The 21,061-nt window shown below is 42.6% G+C and overlaps 1 protein-coding gene across 6 annotated transcripts in view; it reads left to right on the top strand.

Moving 5' to 3' along the window:
• Positions 1 to 21,061, top strand: part of FOXP1 (forkhead box P1) — a 614,874-nt gene that overhangs the window by 485,564 nt on the left and 108,249 nt on the right. The gene's annotated exons all lie outside the window — the stretch shown is intronic.

Genomic DNA, 21,061 nt, shown 5'->3' with positions numbered 1-21,061 from the left:
GCTTAGATACCTTACTTCTCAAATCTAGGCTGCTAAATATAGTACCTTCTCAGACCCATATAAGGTGCCATAAAAAAAGAAAAAATAAAGGTCAAAGTTTCCCCACCTACGAATTTGGCTATAAAAACAGCAAAGCAGGGTTTTTCTGAACTTGAATCAGTAAATTTTTAATTTAAATAGTATCCTGTTTTGACAAAGTGCTAAACCACAGAGGTCTCAGATAGACACTATTAAGCTTTTGTCTGTACCTGCTGGCATCTCTCAACAGGAAACTCTGGATGACTTTTGTTGTCATCTTGTGAAACACTGACAAGGAATGCGTGCCCTTATTTGTTGCATCCGGGAAATGATCAGAATACCTCTGGTGCGTCTCGATCCTGTTTACATTAGCTTTAGTATGTTGCAAAGTCCTTTGCCAGACAAAACCTGTATTGTTTCTTTTGTTCGATTAATGAACATTGGATTTCTGACTTGGCTAAGTGCGCCGCCAGAACAAGGCAAAATACGATGTCACATGAGTTCTGTTCTCTGACCCACCCTGCAAAGAACTGAGTTACCTGCAACCTTTTTCCTTTCTTGGTCTTGTGATCTCATAAGTTGTACAGCTTGGCTACCCAGGGCCTCCACAGTTCTTGCTTGGCCTGGGTTGTCCCGAAGAAATCCAAGGTGCTGCAAAAGCTCTTTGTTGGAATTCAGTCCCTGGCCCTCTCTTTATCTCAGTTTGTTGCATGTTGAATAGTAAGTTGCATTTTACTGTAAAGGTGACTGCATTTTTCTTATGGGGCCTTCAGGGTAAACAGCCGTTAGTTTCCATCTGTGAACACACATGTAGCTTGTGTTTGGGTACAGGTCCCGGTGCTTCCAGAGTCATTATTCCTCTGTAATGTTTATTCTCCATGGTTGTGCATAGATAGATGCTATGCCCCAGTGCCGGACGAAGAGGTAGCCCATAATTCCAGCTCAATGTGTTACAGTTGAGAGTAGACCGCATTGGAAGCAAGTGATGGATCAAGCAAATAGCTTTTAATTTTGCATAAATTGGTTTTCTATTTTGCTCTGGGGCAGAAGTTTGCAGCCCAGGGTCACGTTAGATGTCGCTCACAATTTGAAAGAGAGGCATTCCTGGAAAATATCTGGCAAGGCAGAACTCAGGATTTCAATCCTTGCCTCTCATTGATGGACTTGGGGAAATTGGAGATGGTGTCTCTAGCCTGGGATGGCAGCCTTTATCTCTGGACCAGTAGAGGCACTGGAGATTAGAAAAAGCAACAGCAATTCCAGATTCTCCAAGAAGAAAATTAGCATGACAGTTATCAAATGTTCCCTCGCTTTACCTTTTTTACCCCCAGAACATTGTGTAATAATGGCATTTGTATATGGTGTTGTCTCATAAGAGAAAATGAGAAGATTCCCTTTTACGTAGACTCCCAAATTGCCTTAGTATGGAATTACTAACAATCCTAGCTAGGCAAGCTAGAACAGTAGCGGGCACAATCTGAGAGAGGGCAGAGCTCTCCTTTTGCCCCTTGCCCAAGGACAAAAGATGGGTGAGGCCAGTTGTCAGCATGAGACACTAGTTTCTGGTTTAAGGCTGCAAAGAATGCAATTGTGAAGGATTTCAATCTGCTTTTTATAGTTACAATTTTAGAAATTTCGACCATCTTATCTGAAGACTTAGCCAGGCTTCAGAAACCAAGAGTTTATATCTAAAACCTGATCTGCCACCATGACCTTGGGCAAAATAGTTAATTTCTCTCTTTTCACTTCTACGTCTACAAAATGGCCCTAACTTGCAGCCATTACACGAGGACCAGTGTAAATTTCAACACAAAACAAACACCCAGCCAGAGACACTCAGTGTATCAGGGCTCCCTAATTCCCAGGCCATGGACTGGCCGCACAGCAGGAGCTGAGTGGCAGACTAAGCAAGCAAAGCTTCAGCTGTATTTACAGCCATACCCCATCACTCATATTACCGCCTGAACTCTGCCTTCTGTCAGATCAGCAGACGGCATTTAATTCTTATACGAGTGTGAACCCTATTGTTAATTGCATGTGCAAGGGATCTAGGTTGCATGCTCCTTATGAGAATCTAATGCCTGATGGTCTGAGGTGGAGCTGAGGTGGTGGTGCTAGCACTGAGGAGTGGCTGCAAATACAGATTAATGTTAGCAGTGAAGTTTGACTGTCTAAAGACTGTGATAAAACAATTGTTTGCAGACTCATCAAATCCTCTGAGTGGCAAATGAGTTGATGATGTTCTTCAGTTATACAGTCACACTTATTTTAGTCACAGTTGTACTTATTTTAGTCCATGCGTGGTCTGCCCATGTTTGATTTACCACTTCTGTCTGCACCTTTTTTTTATGGTGAGTTGTATAATTATTTCATTATATATTACAATGTAATAATAATAATAGAAATAAAGTGCACAATAAATGTTACGTGCTCGAATCATCCTGAAACCATTCCCCCCACCCCCTCACTCTGGTCTGTAGAAAAATTGTCTTCCACGAAACTGGTCCCTGGTGTCAAAAAGGTTGAGGACCACTATGGTGTATGACACACACTTAACAAAAGGTGTTAATAATGTTATCAGAACTTGATTGAATTGTTGTGGATTCTAAAATACCAGGTTAATATTAAAATTCCTTAATAGTAAAAAGCTGAAACCATAGGATCCCATTAGTCTTCACCTAGAATTTCATAGCAACAAGAGAATAAATGAAACTTTGGAATGCTAAATATTAATGGGGTGAAGTAAGAAAAGCTAAATGGAGGAAGAAAAGTAATTCTAAGCTGCTGATGAGCTGGACAGAAAGCACAATGTGTAGAAATGAGTGGATTTTGGCAAAATCTTTGAGTGAACAAAATGAACAAGCCACTAATGGGAAATGACTATTTCATGCCCAAATCCATGAAATGATTCATTTTTAAAAAATCATTTTATTTAGGAGAAAGCAAAGCCTTTAAAATATATTGTTAACATTATGTAAGGGGAGGTTAATCCATTAAAAACCTATCCTATATTTTAACAGACCTGTTCTCAGTAAGTGATCTCAATTATATAGCTTACACACAGTAGACATTTTGAAATGGGCCACCATGAAGAAAAGCATATTTCCCTAGAATGTATGGATTACAATAAAATAGTTGCTAATAGATTTTTAAAATCATTTATTACCAGACTCTATGAAAATGTGATTGTCATCATTTGGCAAAGTGGATCTAAAACAAGAAAGACACTAAAATGTCAGATGCAGGAAAAAGGAGAAATGAACCCAAGAGTGAGGAATCAGTGTGGAGTTTGTTTTTAAATTAAAAAAAAAAAATAACAGTGATAGAATTTTGAGTGAAAACCCATTGGACTAAGAAGTCTCAATAGTACCGTCATCACGAGACCTTAGGGGAATTCCTCTCTCTCTTTTTTTTAGAGGGTGAAAATGTCTTGAAGAAATTCCCAGGCTTGGAGAATAGAAGATACTTTCTTGATTTTCAAAGTGATGTTGTAGGCATACCCTTATAAGAAACTTGTACATTTGGGTGACCGAAAGATGCATATGTGGAGAACTGAAACCTAGTGAATGATGCGTAGCTAAGACAGGTGGAGTGTAATTAGGGTTGACTTGGGGAATCCCATCCCGAACGGCATCAGACGAACCAAGATTTGCAGCTGCCATCATGTGCTTTATAATTTGGTGTTTCCCTCTTGCTATGCTTTTCAAGGTTGATTGGAAGTGTTATACCATTCCTCCATCCTAATCTTGTGGAAGGAGGTGCCCATATTAGTCAGGACCTTTCCCCATGCAAATGTCAACCCAGCTCAGACTGGCAAGTGATGACGGGTGTGAGGGTCGTCTATAAGCTCACAGAGCTTGAAAGTTCAAGGGTGAGCCTGGCCTCAGACGCAGCTGGAACCCAGCCCTCAGATAATGTCATCAGGAGTTGGGCTCTCCCCATTGTTTTGTTCTGCTTTCTTTTCGTATTGTCTCCATTCTTTGTCACATTCTCCCCTTGCTGAGGTCAAAGGGCTTCTGAGAGTCCCAGATGCAAATATTTATAGTTTAGTATCCCCTGCAGAAAAGAGAATGTCTCTTGCTCAGTAATTCCAATAAAAGTCCCTGAACTGAGTTAATGACTTGAGGCACTTATCTATATCGGAACCAATCACCGTGAAGCAGGGGCAGGAGATATCGTGATTGGTGGGACCAAGCCTTTTGCCCACCCCTGCACTCCTATGGATGAAGTTAACTCCCATACAACCGCATAGATTCAGAATAGATGAGGAATGAGCTGTCGTACTGAAGTTGTGTGTGTGTGTGTGTGTGTGTGTGTGTGTGTGTGTGTGTGTGTGTGTGTGTTTAAGAAGATGGAGGAATAGGTGCCAGTATAGACATTTTGTCCCTTATCTTAAAGAGAGTGAGGCATACTATATTGTTAGCCAAATGTTCAGCCAGTCAGCTGATTTAATGGAAAAATCCCTTACCTAAGAGTCGGTCAACTAACCCTGCAACTTACTGCCTATAAAGCTTGGAAGAGCAGTATAAATAAATTTTGCAGAATTCGGTTCCTTCATCAAAAACTAGAATATTTCTGCAGTCCTTTCTCACTGGAAAAAGTCTGTGCTTTAAACTTGTAATTCAACTTTGTAGTGGCTGTCATATTATGCACGTTTCATAGATGGGTATAGTCTAGATTATTAGCATTGTCTGTTCTCTGCACTGTCCACTATGGTAGTTTCCTAGCCACACTGGCTACTGCACACCTCAAAGGTGGCTATTATGATGGGGGAACTCGATTTTTAATTTTAAGTGTAATTAATGTACATTTAAACAGCCATATGTTACTAGTGTCTATACTGTTGCACACCTCAGCTCTAGTTACAATGATTTTTGGACAAGTGAAATGTGAGTGACCATGGAAGATTACTTAAATCTTGATGTTTTGTGCCTTTGGTGAGTAAATACTTAAGTGTATTTTTCATTCATAAGTTGTAGTTAAAATAAAAATCACGACCGGGCATGGTGGCTTATGCCTGCAATGCCAGCACTTTGGGAGGCTGAGCCAGGAGGATTGCTTGAGCCTAGGATTTTGAGATAAACATGGACAACATAGTAAGATGTTAAAAAAAAAAAAAATAGCTGGGTGTGGTGGTGCTCACCTGTAGTCTCAGCTACTAGGGAAGCTGAGATAGAAGGATCACCTGAGCCTAGGAGGTCGAGGCTGTGGTGAGCCATGATTGTGCCACTATATTCCAGCCTGGACTACTGAACGAGACTCCTATAAACAAACAAACAAATGAACAAACTGCTTATTTCAACAAATATAGAAAGACTGTTATCTCCCTATATATACCAAACCAAAACAAAGTTTTAAGCTGATTATTTTAGTTTTATGGTTCCTTACTTATCTTCTCTGTCTGGTTGTGTGAAGCAGTGGAATAAATGCCTAATTAGGAGTCATGAGTTTTAGGTTCTGGTCTCGGTTCTGCCAGTAACTATTTAGAGGTATGACCTTTGGCTCTTCATTTTTCCTTTCTGGGCATCAGTTTTCTCATCTAGAAAATGAGGGGGTGGGATTAAGACGATCTCTAAATCTATTCCAGATCAAAGTTTCTATGATTCTGTGTCTTTTTCTTCATTCTCATGACCGAGGTGTTGGCTGAGAGTTTCTCTGTATAGTCACTGACTGTAAGTACAGGGAATTGAAAGAGCTGGGGAGATACTTTGGACCATCTCAGCATATGAATTGTGGAGTGTTAGAACACTTTTCAAACTCCTATCGGAACTGAAGGAGCCTTGAAGAAAGTAAAGCTCTGCTTCATTATTGTTTAGTGTTACAATCCAAGATAAATCTAGAAGAAAATACAGAACTATTAGCATTAAATAATGCATACTTAATTTTTAAAAATTAGTTTAGTCTGAGGTTGCTACTTCCAGAGCTGAAATTCTTGTGGAGGTAAACGTTTCAGAGAAAGTGTTAATAGAATGGGCCAAAGTGAAGTGTAAGAGACAAAGAGAAAGAATTCTATCTCAAGTGAGCTTGAGAACGCAGCTCATTGAGTAAAATCGTACCTACTACTGCTTGCTAAGCCTAGAGAAAAAAATTCAGAGATGAGAAGACTTTCATAGATACCCGGAAAAGTTGGGGTTAAGAAAGGATGTTCAGAGTGACTTCATCTGGGGAAGGCTGGATTTTGAAGGAGATGAATCACAAATAAAGAGAAAGAGGAAGGAAAGAACATTGGCCAGATTTGCAAGAGCAGGTAGGAGGATTTGAAGTGTTCCAAAGGACGGTGTGGTAGGATGTGTCAAACCAGTACAGAGGGAGAAAGGCATCAGCTGGAGCTGAATCGAAACAAGATGTTTATTTGGTGATTTAATTTTGATGTTCAGTAGTACACGCGATAATTGTGTTGTTACCGTGTGATAATGTGACAGAGTTAAACATTTATTGATGTGGTTATGCTAGTGAATTCCCATTGTAAATAACAGCTCCTAGACCCTGTCTCCGTAAGATCGTTCAGACACAGTTGCATCTTGTAGCTTTATTTTTATTTTTTAACTGGCTATCTTTATGTATGGGAACAGTCATCTCCAGAGATTCATTTTCATTTCAAAAAACTTCTAAAGGTGTTAATTGCATTTTTCAAAACTCTTATGTAATTATTTAAAATTATTCTACCGGCACCATAAATCAGAACTTTCCCCATTATATTGCCTAGGAACATTTATGACCTGTTTAGACAGTTTTGATTTATAGGTTTAGGAAACAAGAATATAGAAACCATTGCCAGGTTTTAATTTGGAAATTTCTTTAGCCACGTCTGTTTCTGTAGAAAAGGGAAACAGAAAGCTGGTAGGAGAGCTGATGGGAGAGGTATGGACCACACTCATGAGACACAAGAAGAAGAGGCACAAGACCTGACTTTGGGGTCCTTCTCTGAAATGAGCAGTTGGTGCGTCTTGCACATGTGGTTCACCCCTGCTAAGCATTATTTTTTAATGCTGGTTCCATGTCACAGGCACCTAATTCCGAATGAGTTATTTAAGTTTGTAGATCTCAGTTTGCTCCTCTATAAAATGTAGAATAAAAATAGGATCTTCACAGAGTTTGGGTAAAGATGTTGATAACTGTCAAATAATAATAGTGGCACTCTGGTTTAAATGTTGTGAAACATTGGAAGACACACATTTAGAAAACCAATCACAATATATCTCAGATAAGTATGATCTAAGGAACTTAGAAATGACAAAGTGGCCGGGCTTGGTGGCTCAGCCTGTAATCCCGCGCCATGGGAGGCTGAGGTGAGTGGATTGCCTGAGCCCGCGGGTTCGAGACCCGTCTGGGCAACTTGGCGAGACCTCATCTCTACAATAAATCAAAAAACAAACAAAAAAAAATAGCTGGGCGTGGTAGCGCGCACCTGTAGTTCCAGCTAATTGGAAGGCTGAGGTGGAAGGATTGCCGGAGCCCAGCAGGTCGAGACTGCGGTGGCCGGGAGCGGCCACTGCACTCCAGTCTGGGTGACAGAGTGAGACTCCAACTCAAAAAAGAAATGACAAAGTGTATGTGTTGAGTGAGGATGGAGAATAGTTAATATTCTGAGATGAAGAATCAAGATGTTTTTTTAAAGATCTCTGCAGGCTGAAATTCTGAATCAAAACGAACAAGATCTTTAATGGGCATGAATGCAAAGCCCGTATCACTGTAATAGTGTAAAGTGAACAGTTACAGATTAACAGCAGTTCATGTGACAGTTAGTGAAGGATGATTGTAAAACCACTAGGAGCCAATCGGGGCCTAGCAGGGGGCAGGGGCACCAAGGATTTGAGGCTGTGTTAATAGAATAATGAGGAATCGAGCCTCTGTCCTCCTCTGGACTAGAGAGCTGACACCCTGCCTGCCATGCTCATTTCTGGGGCCCAGAGGCAAATGAGGATAGGCAGCCTTGCGTATCACTTACCAAATGCTGATTACATATTTTAAACAGAACCAGGACCAACTTAGGGCTTTACCAGGAGAGACAAAATCAAACCATGTGTAGGTGTGATAAGAAGGGACAGAGCTGTCATAGTGCAGAAGTTACATACCATCAGCTGTTGGGATGAACTTGGTCCCCAAGCCTGCAGTTTCCAGAATCCAGGTAACGAAAGGGAAGCAGAGGTCATGCTAGTGATAGGTTTTCTGCTGCAGAGGGGAAGGGTAAAAAGTTACCACTATTTGTGACTATTCAGTGGCCCCAGTGAAGTGTGGGTGTGGCCTTCATAGGTCTTCCCTCATCTTTCTCTTTTCTTAGCTGTGTCAGTGAAGAGTTTCTAGACACCAAGCAAAATGGAGAGGAAGCCTCTTGGGCAGCATAAATCTAGTTTTAGTATGTGCTGGTATTGCCAACAGTTTAGAAAATTGCTTTTCTTGCTATGTCCTTTTTTTTGTTTTTTGGGTTTTTTTTTTGTTTTTGAGTTGGAGTCTCACTCTGTCGCCCAGACTGGAGTACAGTGGCCGCTTCCGGCCACTGCAGCCTCAACCTGCTGGGCTCTGGCAATCCTTCCACCTCAGCCCTCCAAGTAGCCGGAATTATAGGCATGCGCTACCACGCCCGGCTAATTTTTTTTTTTTTTTTATTGTAGCAATGAGGTCTCGCTGCCCAGGCGGGTCTCGAACCCGCGGGCTCAGGCAATCCACTCACCTCAGCCTCCCAAAGGCACGGGATTACAGGCTGAGCCACCGAGCCTGGCTTGTTTTTTGTTTTTTTTAGTCAAGGTCTCACTCTGTCACCTAGGCTGGAGTACAGTGGCACCATCATGACTCACCTCAGCCTCCCGAGTAGCTGGGACTACAGGTGCACGCCTCTTCACCCAGCTAATTCTTTGATTTTTTTGTAGAGATGGGAGTCTCGCTATGTTGCCTAGGCTGGTCTTGAACTCTTGGGCTTAAGCAGTCCTCCCACCTCAGCCTCCCAAAGTGCTGGGATTACAGGCATGAGCCACCATGCCTGGCCAAAAGGATTCTTTTCATCTGATAATATTAGCAAGACAAATGAAAAATAGGCGATTTAAAAAAAAAAAAAAGAAAACTAGATAGCTGTCTGCTTTAGTAAGTACAGTTGTGTTGGACTCAGTCATTCAAGATTACTCGCAGCTATAAGATATTATTTGTTATTTGTGTTATTTCTGAATTATAATTTGTATTCAATTTTTTTTTTAACCTTCAAAGAATCTGGCCATTGATTGCTATGTACAAATGCATTTTTTCATGTGAGGTCATTCAATCATAAAATTGTCATCAACAAGATGTTATTTCCTAACATGGCAATATAATGATGATCTCTTGTCACTGAATGCTCATCTTACATATAGAGATATTGTTACTTAGCAAGGACTTACTCTCTTTTTGTTTAAACACTTTGGTGACTGGAATATCTAATCCATGAGTTCCTGCTCCCTAATTTTATGTTAGTGGTTCCTGACCCCGTCAAAAATTCAAGAGACGTATCAGAGATTCAGTCAATCAGCATCTCTGGACATCGGGCTCTGCCAGTTTGGGGCAAAGTATGTATGTGTGTTTGACCCAGTCGGGGTCAAGGCTAGGTGAGACCACGCTCAAAACAGGACGAATGAGAAGAGGAAGAAATGAGTAAATTTTTGAGATGGGAAATACAGGTGAAATTGGGAAAAAGAAGAAAAACCATTTGGTCTCAAAGGAAGGGAGATAGAACGTGAATTACAGTCGCCCCAGCCATACTGAGTCCTTTACTCTCACTGGTGTTTTGGCTCATGTTACATTCCGTGTGAATATTTGCACATGCTGTTCCAGTAGTTCAAATGTCCTTCCGCATCCTGCCTGCCCGGTTCCCCAGGGCAGAGCTTTATCCTTTGATCTTCAGCACAACCCTTGTCTTATTTTAGAAGTTCCCTTATCCCTTTAGGCTGCAGTAGGAGCCCTTCTTCCCTGACTCCTGCCTGTTTGTGTGTGTTTGTTCATTCAGAAAATGATCAAATGATGGCTGGCACCACACCGTGTACCCTGCAAGCACTAAGAGATTTCCATTTCTTTTATTTGTTTGTTTGTTTTGAGTTGGAGTCTCACTCTGTCACCCAGACTGGAATGCAGTGGCACACTTCTGGCCACCGCAGCCTCAACCTGCTGGGCTCCAGTGATCCCTCTGCCTCAGCCTTCCAAGTAGCTGGAACTACAGACGCGCACTACCATGCCCGGCTAATTTTTTATTTATTGTAGAAATGAGGTCTCGCCAAGTTGCCTGGGTGGGTCTCGAACCTGCGGGCTCAGGCAATCCCCTCTCTTCGGCCTCCCAAAGTGCTGAGCCACCGAGCCCGGCCGAGATTTCCATTTCTTACTTCGGGTAGCTGGATGTGGGAAACCTGGAAAAGAATCTCAAAATCAGTGCATTTTATATTATTAAACCATGATGCTATTTGGGTACAAGCTGAACCCTCTCTGGAGCCATGATGGCTAGGACTCCACCAAAGGCTTTCTTTCCTGGAGACAGGCTCCACCATGAGATAACAGTTAACAAAACAGTGTAAAACACACAGGCCAAATGCTCTATAAATTAGGTGTCATCCAAACTCCAGTTAGTTGTTCTTGTCACTTAGGGCAGAGACTCCTTAAAATATCCCAGTGGGTCTTCGAGAGCTCGATGTTTAGCAAACCACCAAACTCCTGCCCCACATCCAAGTGATGAACGGGCTGGTAGCTGTAGCACACAAGTAACCTGGAGACTTAAGTGAGGCTGCCATTTTGTCTCCTGCAAATGATTCTTCGTCTGCTTACCCTGGATTTAAAAGAGCAAAACAACCAAATGTCTCCTTTCAGATTAATGAGGTGAAATTGAGATTAATTGGGTGAAAGAGCTGCTGCTTCGTTAAGTTTGGGAGTAAGGATTGACACTACCTCTAGCACTGAGAAGTCAGAAGTCTAAGAAAGTAAAATAATATGTTGGTTTCCAAAATGTCATTATAGTAAAAGAAAATGGAAGAAAAAGTGGTGATTAGCAACAGTAATAAGGGTACTAGGAAGCGTTTAAGTGCATACACTATACCAGGCACTGACCTGTTTTGTCTGTTTAAACATTGTAAAGGTAGAGTACTAGGACTAGTTCCTTTTATGGATAAGGAACCTGAGGTGTATGGGAACTGGTAACTTACCAAAAGTATACAGGATTAGAACCCATGGCAGTCTCTCTGCAGAGTTACCATGCTAAGTTATCTGCCTGCCTTTTTTGATCAGAGACTAAATAAGCTCCGCCATCCTGATTCTCATCTTCATATTTAAGACACTGTGTTTCCAGGAGAGCTAAGGCACGATAGAGATGGCGGTGTGAGAAGCTTCTTAATCAAGAGGAAGTAACTCAAAAGAATGCCTGAGCCCCTTGTCCTACTCCCTTAGTCTTCCCACTCCCTTAACCTGCCAGAACAGTTGTGGGTTTGTATAAGAAGCAAAGAAGGAGCCGGGCTCGGTGGCTCAGCCTGTAATCCCGCGCCTTTGGGAGGCTGAAGTGAGTGGATGCCTGAGCCCGTGGGTTCGAGACCCTCCTGGGCAACTTGGCGAGACCTCATCTCTACAATAAATCAAAAATCAGCTGGGCGTGGTAGCGCGTGCCTGTAGTTCCGGCTACTTGGAAGGCTGAGGCGGAAGGATTGCCGGAGCCCAGCAGGTCGAGGCTGCAGCGGCCACTGCACTCCAGTCTGGGCGACAGAGCGAGACTCCAACTCAAAGAAAAAAAAGCAGCAAAGAAGGGCCATTGCCTTGCTAAACCATGGTGTGGCCATGTGCTTTTTGAACTATGGCCAGGCCATGTTCTCTTAGGCTTTGGTTCCCTCCCCTACCTCGGGGAGTTGAATCTTCTTTCTCTCTCTCTCAAATGTACTTTCTAAATAAACTGTCTTTTCTAATCTAAAAAAAAAAAGAAGCAAAGGAAACGTCAGAATTTTACCTTTGTGTTACTTCAGGTTCCATTCATACTGACCAATCGGTGACACTTACTTGCATCTGTTTTCCAAGGGAGCCACACTGGACCAGCCTCTTTGTTCTCCCAGGCTCAGTTCTAGCCCCCAGCCTGGTCTCCAGTTCAACATATGGGGGGGTAAAAGCCTTGTTTTGGGAGTCATTCACATCCCCACTCCCCTCTTAATAGCTGTGAGATACTAGTTAAGTAGTTTAAGCTCTTGGCACCTCAGTTTATGTATCTGTTAAGTGGGTCCATTAATACCTACTTCATAGGAGTATTTTTGGAGGATTAAGAGCTATTATGGGAAATGCCAAACCCATTACACACTCCCATAAGTACTGCTACATTTCTCAGCTATTCTATTACGAAGCACCAGCCTTCCCTCATTTTCCCTTTCTTTGTCAAACTCTGTGTCAAGATCCCAGTACATGCCTCCCAGTTTGTGAGCAGCAGCGTCTTTGCAGGATTTCCAGCACCTGCCTGTTCATGACTAGCTCTGGTTTTTGTTATCTTCGCTATTGCTCCAAGTCACCTCAGCTCTGTAGCCAGTAAGTGAAAAGGTTCCTTAATGCAGGAAACTGAGCCCTGGAAGACTGTCACATTTCAGCTCTTCTCTTCCCCAGGCGAGTAACCTCAGACAATTCCCTAACAGAAACTGACATAGGAGGGTTTGCTAGTCCAGACCCAGCTTAGACACTGGGTACTTGCCTTACATTGTATCAAATATTCAGACCAATGCTTTCTAATCAGAAAAAATGATTTAAAAATTGGTACCCCCTCAAAAAATAATACAAGAAACATCTATCTCCTGCAAGGCAGATAACTGTTCCCATTTTACAGTTAAGGAAATATAGACAAAATGAACTTTTATGACCCACCTACTTTGCTGATGAGTAACAAATACTGGATTCAAACCCACATGTCTCCTGCTCCAAACTCCAGATAACCTTCTCTGTGTTCAATGGAGGTAACAGGATTCCTGTTTCAAAGGTGTTCGATCATGAAGATGATTCAGAAGACTGGCCCAAAGTGAGGGGTACTGCTGTTGCTTTTGTTAACGTATATGCCGAAAGCCAGGAAGACTTCAGGATGAGCATGGCCGTGGAGAGAAGGATGTAAGCAGAGAAGAAAGTTGGAGGGCAGAGCAAGTTGGTAGTGCAGTGGGACAGTGAATGGATGAAAAGGGTGTCAGAAAACAGTTAGCCACAGCACTTCCTGATTTCAAAGGTCTGGCCTATTGGGTTGTGACATTACATAGATGTGTTCTGACCCATCTCAAAAATTGGACATCACTGAATTTAATTAAGATCAATTAGACATTCCTCCTATTGTTCAAACACAATGCCTTATTTGTGTGAAAAGAGGGAAGTTCTATATGACCTGAAAGCTTCCTGCTTCATCTACTGCTTTTCCTCTTGAGGGATGAAATGCCATTTGAAATAATAAAAAATAAATAATTGGCCTGCAGGCTGGACCACATTTCTGTATGTATTTTCTCAAGATGTTATTAGACTTCAAAAGGGGTCTGATACTTCTGCGCTATTACTTTCTTCCAAATGTACCCTGCTGGCCAACCTAAACCTTAACTATGTCTTCAACCTGAGATGGAAAAGAAGAGACACCCCCTACCTTACCCCAACCTGATGCATAAAACCATTCACTTTCTTCCTTTCTTTTTTTGAGTCACACTCTCACTCACCCAGGCTGGAGTGCAGTGGCACAATCACAGCCACTGCAGTCTCGACCTGCTGGGCTCAGGAGATCCTTCCACCTCAGCCTCCTGGGTAGCTGGGACTACAGGCACGACCAGCTAGCCCAGCTAACCTTTTTTTTTTTTTTTTAGTTAGGGTCTCACTCCATCGCCCTGGCTGGAGTGCAATGGCACACTCACAGCCACCCCAGCGTTGACCTGCTGGGCTACAGCAATCCTTCTGCCTCAGCCTTCCAAGTATTCGGAACTACAGGTGTGCACTACCATGCCCGGCTAATTTTTTATTTTATTGTAGATACGAGGTTTCACCAAGTTGCCCAAGCTGATCTTGAACCTACGAGCTCAGGCAATCCACTCACTCAGCCTCCCAAAGTGCTGGGATTATAGGCTGAGCCACCAAGCTCGGCCCATTTTTTTTTATTTATTGCAGAAATGTGATCTTGCCATGTGGCCCAGGCTTCTTGAACCCTGGGCTCAGGCAAACTTCTCACCTCTACCTCCCAAAAAGCTGGTGTTACAGGTGTGAGCCACCACACCCAGCTAAAACTATCCACTTTCATTTCTCCTTTGCAATATGAAACTGACAGAAGCAGGCAAATGGCTTGGGAGGTTGGGCCTGGTATTGAGAAATCTTTTTAGTGAAAGCAGGCATAGCTAAAAGAAAAGAACCAAAGTAGTTAAAGAAGAGGGAAGAAATCAAAGCACAAAGAGCAAGTCAAGTTGTTTAGAGTCTTCTTCTGACACCTCAACTAAATCCCCTAGGTCTCAACACATATATGTGACTTACTCTGCGGACCACAAGTTGTTGATATTTCAAAGGGTTTATGACCTAGAGAAGATCCCAATAAGGGCTTTGGGTTGTTTCCCAAAAAGTATTTAAAAAAAAAAATTTTGTTCCTTGCTTTACAGTTGACATGATAATATATTCAAGTTCCTGAACTGTGAGATCCTGTCTATATCATTACACCATATTTCTGCTCGTTTTGTTGTTTGCGTTTTTTTCTTTGTATTTATTTTTGTTTTTAGAGATAGGGTCTCACTCTGTTGTTCAGGCTGGAGTACAGTGGTGCAGTCGTGGTTCACTGTAATCTCAAACTCCTGGGCTCAAGCGATCCTTCTCTGCCTCTTCTCCCAAGTAGCTCAAACTACAGGCGCATGTCACCACACCTGGTTAATTTTTTAAAATTTTCGTGGAGATTGGGTCTTGCTGGTCTTGAACTCCTGGCTTCAAGTGATCCTCCCGCTTTGGCATCCCGAGCTGCTAGAATTACAGGTATAAGCCGCAGTACCCAGTCCTGTTTCTGGTAGTTTTATATAGAACTTGAATTGTAAGCAGAAAATACCTAGGGATGGGTCCTTCCTAGTATAAAATGTGTACCCAATACCTGTTAAGCCATCAGTGGTGGTGTTATTGAAGAAACCATAGTGAGAGAGATATCGTCCATCTTTCTTTTTGTTTAGCTGAAATGTGTAGGCTCAGATAGTGAAGTGACTTACCCACAATCACACTATTAATTCATGACAAAGTCATTAATAGAACCCTACCTCCTATCTAGGATCCCTGTACCATCTCAGGATTAAACCGAGTGCGTGAGGCAACTTTAGACTAGAAAAGGTCTGTCCCTTTCCTGGCCTGTTTGCTGAGGCCCAGTACTTAGAACCGTCAGAAAACTACATGAGCCTTCTAAGAGTGGACATTGGAGATTCAGGGTGGCTTACCTGCATGCACGAGTCCGATTCCATTCCTGAGTTCTTACACACCTCTGCTCTCAGCCTCCCTGTCCTGCACCCTCCCCCAAGAACTGGACTTGTAACTTTTTTTCTAGAATAGAAGATAAATCTTTGGACTTTTATATGGTTGTTCGTAAAGGAAGGTTGTGTGTATGTTTGTGTGTGTTTGTGTGTGTGTGTGTGTGTGTGTGTGTGTGTGTGTGTAAGTGGGGACTATTAAGGAAAGAAAAGCAAGCCATAGAGAGCTTTAGGGCCCCAGAAAATGTTTTCTGTGTAGCGGTTTCTATGCCACACAGTGTGGAAGGCAATTATCTTTGGAGGGGATTCCACAGCCCTGTGCGGGCTTCCCCGGCATAAGATTTATTGTCGGCTGGATTGGGTGTTCTTTATAAGAGCATTTACTCGGCATCTAAAGCGCTGTCAAGAGTGCTACTTCCTGAATGCTTTTGAGGTTGCAACTGCTAAGCTTCATTTTCCCGTCCTGGAGATATATTTTTGAAATGGTATGCAGGGATTTGTACAGGCCTCGTGCTTCCCATTGACACTGACAGGAGTTGCACTGTTAAACCCCAGCATGCTGCTGCGGAAATTTACCCCCTAATGCCCAGAGCCTTCCTTCAGCTGGGAGTCTGGCCCACACGTGCAGAGGGTCCCCATCACGGGAAGAGAGCCTGGGAGCACGTCCCGTTGTTTTGTGTGAGATTTGATAAATCTCAAAGTTCGCTGTTTTCCTAAACAAAGGACAGGCAAGAGCTCTTCTTTTGCCTTTCCCCCCACTTCCCTTTTTCTGCATCTTAGGAATGCCAGAAGAAAACTTGAACTGCTAGTCAGCTAAATATACTGTATCATGAAACCTTAGGGACTACTGAAATGGGAACAGTGGCCCATTACTGCTAAGAAGGTGTTTTATTGAAAATGCGCCGACATGCTCTCCCCGGAGAGTGAGCAAAAAAGAAGACAGGATGCTTCACAGGAATACAGGTTGTTCTCTTAGCTGAGCTAAAATATAGAGTTTGGCACTCCCCTGCTGTGAGCAAGCCTGTGATAGAATAGACAAATGTGCCTTTTTGCATTAAAAGTGCTGTATTACACCAGGGGCGCCTCCCCCCTCCTCTCGTTTTGTTTAAATATCTTAATTTATATATTCCAGTTAGTAGTTCATTACATGTCCTTTCTCTGTCTAGCTTTTAAAAGTTGGTCTTTTGAATAAGTTGAGGTAGTCAAAATTTCCTAATCCTGGCAGGCTTACCAGCAGAGGGCAGGCGTCAAGAAGGTTTTGACACGAGGGTGTGTCAACCTAGGGTCAGAGGAGGGTGGTGTTGCATGGGAGGAAGATCTGTGAGCATTGCTCAGAGGGCAAGATGGGACAGGCTGCCTTTGCCTCCTCGCAGGCCTTCTGTACACCACAGGTCTCTGGAAAAGCTGACGCTACCAAATAAAGGTGGTCAGTTGCCTTCATCTGATATTCAGCAATTTCTACATAATTAAACATTTTTAAAATGTGAAAATGTAATTTCATTCCCAAGAGTCGTCTTTTCTTTCCCCTTCAGTGCCTCAGTTCTGGTTATGCTTAAAGTCAAGGGTTTGCCTGTGGGCAAGCCAAAAACGCTATCACTGTCACTCTTCAGAGGGGACATAACGAATCACGGTTTGGTGGTGGTGATAGTGATCCCTGCCTCTCCCCCCCGCCCCCATATCTGATGGATAGAGCTCTTTGGGACATGCTCTCCTGCCCCCAGACGTGTACCTTTTCTGGAACTTTGCACACTTCAGTGTAATCTACTCTAACCTCAGGGCAGAAGCAGTCCACTAACAAATTTTACATTATGTTAAGGCAAGGGATTATAGTATCATAAATGAGAGAGGGTAATTTATTATTGTCAATTAGATGCAGAGTTAGGAAAGCATGATTTTGTTTATCTGTGATGTTTTATGAATGTCTTTACATTTAGAGTGAAGGATTTTGGGGGGAGAGGGGGTCAATGTTTTCTATAGTTCATCCTATTCCTAAGTCACCTGAACTTTAACATGTCATGCTGTGTATATATACGTTAACCAGAAACACTGGCATTATAAAATGTTGCATGAAATGAAGATGCAAATGGCAATTTGGAGGATGTCATAAAGAGAAATTTCAACTCCTGCAGAGCAGTGAGAACTCACAGTCTTTTCCCTTGGCCAAACTTGCAGGTGCAGAAGAAAAACAACATAATTAGTTTCATTGTCAACATAGGCATAACAGTGACATAAACCATATCGATATCAACTAACCCCTTTTGCTCCCTGTAGATGGATGATGTATTAATTTATATTTTTTAAGTAAAAGCACTGTTTAAATCAAGATAGAACAGTGATTCCTTGGAGACAAATGCCCAAATCTCAGGAAGGGGGTATGACTGTTGCAATTTAGTAACTCTAATTGGCTGCCTCGTTGGCGGTCTTTGGAGAAATACTTAAAGCAGCCCTCCTTCCAGGAGCAGGCTTCCCTGGGCAGGCCATCAAGCGCATTGCTGGGGTAAGAGGCCTGCATTTGATATTCCTGTTCCTTCAGGAAAATTCAACTTATTTTTCTCTCTAGCAACAAAATCAGTTGGATGAATCTCTTTAAGTTCTATCATTTCAGAATATGCCATAGATAGTCCACTAAATTGGAAAAAAGAAAGGAAATAGATGTTAACAAGAGTGTTGTTTAGAAGAAGACGGTGAGCTTAAATTAAGTTTTTGACCTCTCATCATGCAGTTGATTTTTCATTCCATTCTCGTGTTCTTTCTCTAGTTATTTCTAAGCAGCTTCTGGCAAAGCAGGGCCCTCAGCTGGAGTGAAGGACCACGTGGGCCGGGGACCATTGCCGTCTACCTCACGGCTGGGCCGTTCATTCATCAGTGTGTGGGAATAATGTCCTGTCGAGATGCTCCTCCCGACTCCTCGTTTAATACATCTTATCTCCATTCTCAGCTCTGAATGGGCAGTAAAACCTTTCACTTTCTTCTGTGTTCAAGGCTAAGGCTCAGCAGAACCAAATATAATACATGATTTTAGTCCCAGGTGTGTTATTTGGTGGTTAGAGTTTGGTGTGGGATCATAGTAATCTGTTCTTAAGTGCACAGCCAGCTGCACAATGGACTCATTTAGCAACTGACAGGTTTCTTAATATGTGGTGTTTGAACAAGAGCTGTATCTGTTGTGGGTGTTAGGATGTGGGCATCAAAAATATTTTTAAGTATGGTATTTAACATTTCTTTCACTCTTCCTTAAATACCCCTCCCCATCCATTGTATATTATCATGGCCTCTGTTTTTCTCTAACTCTCCAGTATCTGTTTCCCCTTGTGCGCCTGTGGTGCTGGGTGCCTGTGATTCTTGAGAGGAAAAACAAAAAAATCACTCTGCCTTTCTAAACCTCAGTTTCCTCCTCTGTAAAATGGGAATTGAAATTTTTATTCAAGTTATGACAACTTGAGTTTGAGACTGTTGGTGACTGAGGAGCCCATTCTAAAGTCCCCACAATCCAGATTCATCTTTTTATTCTTCAAATGGCCTTTGTGATCCATCCTTTCTAAAATGATTTGGTGTTCATGGTGATGAATCATGGCATTAACTAAGTCTTCTGAGTTAGCGTAGGCTTTACGTTTTATGTTGTACTCCAGCCGTGGAAGGTTCCAGTTCTGACTGAATCCCAATCACCAGGCAAGAACATAGGATCACATGAGCGGACCATGAGAGTTCAGAATTAACCCAAATGGCCCCGGCGTATGAAGTTTATCCAGGTTTATCACTGGTAGTGCATTTCCTTGCCTAGTAGTCTCTGAGTCACCACGTCATCTGTTTGGAGAGAGGGCGGGATGGTCTCCAGGTGGCTTCTGAGTTAGTGTCCCCAGCCATTTCCCTCTCCCTGTTGTCACTTCCCCCTTATCCAAACCATCAGCCTTTAAACACCACCTCCCCAAGGGGCCTTCCCAGACCTCTCCTGCTCCCACTGGTCTCTTCCTTCTCTGTGGTCCCGTGGTGCTTCCAGCCACTACCGTGCAATTTAGTACTTGAGTAACCACTGCATTGCATCACTCTCTAATTATTTTGTGTAAGGCTTGTCTCCACAGCTGGGTCATAAGCGTCTGTAATGTTTTTTGTTTGCTTGTTTGTTTATTGTTTGTTTTGATGCTCCTGGAGACTATTAGCTGATAAACACTGACCTGAAAAGGAGTTAGCCCATCTTGAAATAGCAAGCATGAGTTCTCTGAATGCCTCATGAAGAACTTAAAAAAGAAATTGCTTATTCAAAGTGCACCCTAATTTTGTTCCCAAACATTAAATCTCAAATTCTCTGTAATATTTTGAAAAAAATCACTTGTGTATTTTGAAATGACCATTTCTACCTCTCTCTGTGCATTGGTTGGAGAGAACTTCCTTTATTTTTATTTCCTGCCTTTGGGGCTCTGCCAGCCCCTCCGGAAGGACTGCCTTGTCTCTTTAAGAGTCAGAACTCCACTGATTCAGGGGACGTTCTGGCAGATTTAAGGCCCTTCTCCCCCAAAAAAGAATGCCCTTGGTTCTCTATTGAATATTCATGAGAGGGTGGGGTCACATTTTTGTGACCTGGAAAAATCCCATTAATAAATTTGTTATCTGCCACAAAAACACTTTAGGGTGAAGAGCGATCTGTGCTGTGCCCATTTAACATCTGATCATACGTTGATGTTCACTTGGCGCTTTTGTCTCTTTTGCAGCCAGATTAATGAAGGAATTGTCTGCTCCCTGCTGACCTGGTTGAAATTCAGGCATTTGCTTGATTGGAAATATTATCAATAAGCTTTCTGGTTTGTAGTAACCTGCATTTAATACACCTCAAATCGAAAAATACTTTCAAGTAAAACTCCTGGAATTACTCGGTTAGGCTTTGTCGCTTTTTTTTTTTTTTTAAATCAAGGGCAAAGAGGTAATCATTGATGTCACTACCCATTTTCCTCCAATGTTTTGAGAAAAAGAATGAAAATCTTAGAGGAGTTGTTGTTGTTGTTGTTGTTGTTGTTGTTGTTTGGGGGGTCTATTAACAAAATATAGGTCAGGAAGTTTTTCTCTAAGTTTGAAGATGGTAAGCAGAGGTGATTTCTGGAGCTGCAGAAATTGACTAGATTAACCTGACGCTTAAATCGTGCCATTTGAGCTAACAAGTTTAGCGTATTGTTGACTTTAAAAAAAGAAAAAACTATACTCAGCTTTCAATAGCATTAAAGAGCAGTAACTATTTCTAGTAGAGAAGGTCGTCTTGGAGTGCTTATTGCGAGTAGCTTTTGTTGTTGCTGTTGTATAAATAAGAAAGGAATTTAAAGAATTATTTCTTAGCAAACGTGTGGCAGATGCTGCCATCAGCAGCTGTCGTTCTAGAGGGGAAGTCGCTCGGTTCGGCCACGGAGGCACGTTTGGTGGTTATTTATTTCACGCCCGCGTCGGGTGGGTTTTCCTGAAAACGCGCGCGCGGCACACTTTGGCGAGCCCGGTCTTGGAAGGACCGGGGTGCGGGGAGGCCGCGGCTCGGAGAAACCCTCGACGTGAAGCGAAAGTTCTGCTCCCCGGGCCGTTTTCGAGGAAAGCGCTTCTCCGCGCTGCCTCGGAGCCCCGCGTCCCCCTCGCAGCCCGAGCAGCCGCTCGGA

Source organism: Carlito syrichta, unplaced genomic scaffold (assembly GCF_000164805.1).
Source record: "Carlito syrichta isolate Samal-C Ts95f unplaced genomic scaffold, Tarsius_syrichta-2.0.1 Scaffold305868, whole genome shotgun sequence".
In the NCBI taxonomy this organism is placed as follows: domain Eukaryota; kingdom Metazoa; phylum Chordata; class Mammalia; order Primates; family Tarsiidae; genus Carlito; species Carlito syrichta.
This window is presented reverse-complemented; position numbering and strand designations above follow the sequence as displayed.